Here is a 2002-nt window from a genome sequence, read left to right as displayed (position 1 = left end):
TGAGCCGAGATCACGCCACTGCACTCCAGCCTGGGTGACAAGAGTGAGGCTCTGTCTCAAAAACAAAACAAAAACAAAAACAAAATCAACTCTGGGCCAGGTGTGGTGGCTCGCACCTATAATTCCAGCACTTTGGGAGGCTGAGGCAGGAGGATCGCTTGAGCCCAGGAGTTCCAGACCAGCCTGGGCAGCATGGCAATACCTTGTCACTACAAAAAATTGTAAAACTTAGCAGGTCATAGTGGTGTGCACCTGTAGTCCCAGGTACTTGGGAGGCTGAAGTGGGAGGATGCCTTGAGCCCAGGAGGTGGAGGCTGGAATGAGCTATGATTGCACCACTGCATTCCAGTCTGGGTGACAGAGCAAGACCCTGCCTCAAAAAAATGAAAAAAATCACCCTGGAGAACCTGCATTTATAGGAAGACATATTGATTCTAGCGGCAAACGCTTAGGGCTGCAGAGCCCTGGGCAGGCTGGATGCTGTCTTGGCACCATGTGGGATGAGGGCTGCAGACTGTGGCGGAGGCCCCGGGGAGGCGGAGGGAATCCTCAGGAACCATTTCCCTGCCTTCTGCTCTCGTGACTGACCTTTTCTTGGTGAAACTTGGTGGGGGCAGCTGGGCCTCTGCTGCTGGCATCCTTTGGATGCTTCCTGGTGGTGGCAACCCTGTGGGGGGTTTACAGAAACAATTCCCCATTCCCTGGGACTCTTTAGAAAAAAAAAAAGGTCCATTTTGGGGAAGTAAAACAGTGGAGACGAGTGTAGCACCGTCCCCCAATTGTAAATACACCAATTGACATCTGTATCTAGCTAATCTAGTGGGGACGTGGAGAACTTTTGTGTCTAGCTCAGGGATTGTAAACGTACCAATCAGCACCCTGTCAGAATGGACCAATCAGCTCCCTGTAAAACAGACCAATCGGCTCTCTGTAAAATGGACCAATCAGCAGGATGTGGGTGGGGCCAGATAAGAGAATAAAAGCAGGCTGCCTGACCCAGGCGCGGCAACGCCCTGGGGTTCTCTTCCGCGGGTTGGAGGGTTTGTCTTTTTTCCCACTCTTTGTAATAACTCTTGCTACTGTTTCTTCTTTGGGTCTACACTGCCTTTGTGAGCTGTAACACTCACGGTGAAAGAGTGCAGCTTCACTCCTGAGCCAGCGAGACCATGAACCCACCGGGAAGAACAAACAACTCCGGACGCGCCTCCTTAACTTAAGCTGTAACACTCACCACGAAGGTCTGCAGTTTCACTGCTGAGCCAGCGAGACCACGAACCCACCAGAAGGCAAAAAGTCTGAACGTATCCAAACGTCAGAGGGAACAAACGCCGGACATGCCGCCTTTAAGAACTGTAACACTCACCGAGAAGTCAGTGAGACCAAGAACCCACCAATTCCAGACACAGTAGTACGGCAAGGCCCGGCTGAGCTTGTTGTAATTCGTGATGACTTGTTCTTGCATAGCCCCCACGGCTAGGCCACCTTCCTCTGCATCCACCAGCTTGAGTTAATTCCCCACCATCCTGTGAAGTCCAGGAGATGTGGCCATTGCCTTGCTCTCTCAGCAGCTGCAGCAGAAACTGCCACAGCGTCACAGATGGGTCCATCGCTGGGGGAGTGCTCACGCCATCCCAGGGGTACCTGTGTAGCGTGGCAGTGGGGCTGGCAATGTTGGCAGCTCCAGGGGGCGGCGCCTCCATACGCGGCCCCACCGCCCCCCAGGCCTGGGTTCCGACGCGGCGGTGGTGGTTGGAAGGTTTTTTTTTTTTTTTTTTACCTTTTAAGTAATTGGCTTAGGAAAAACAAAGATTTTTGTGTTTCATCAAGACAACTTGTGCTTCATATTGTTTTTCATTATGTCTTTGATTAATGAAAAAGCTAATTTTTTTTTTTTTTTGCAAAGATACTTTTCTGAAGTAGAGAGCTGCCTTTGACTTTGCGAGTCTCCACAAGGTATAACAAGACAAGCATCAAAAGTAATGATTTGGGGTGACTTTGCCCT

Source organism: Hylobates moloch, unplaced genomic scaffold (genome assembly GCF_009828535.3).
Source record: "Hylobates moloch isolate HMO894 unplaced genomic scaffold, HMol_V3 SCAFFOLD_16, whole genome shotgun sequence".
Classification (NCBI taxonomy): domain Eukaryota; kingdom Metazoa; phylum Chordata; class Mammalia; order Primates; family Hylobatidae; genus Hylobates; species Hylobates moloch.
The sequence above is the reverse complement of the archived record's forward strand: the minus strand, read 5'-3'. Positions refer to the sequence as shown.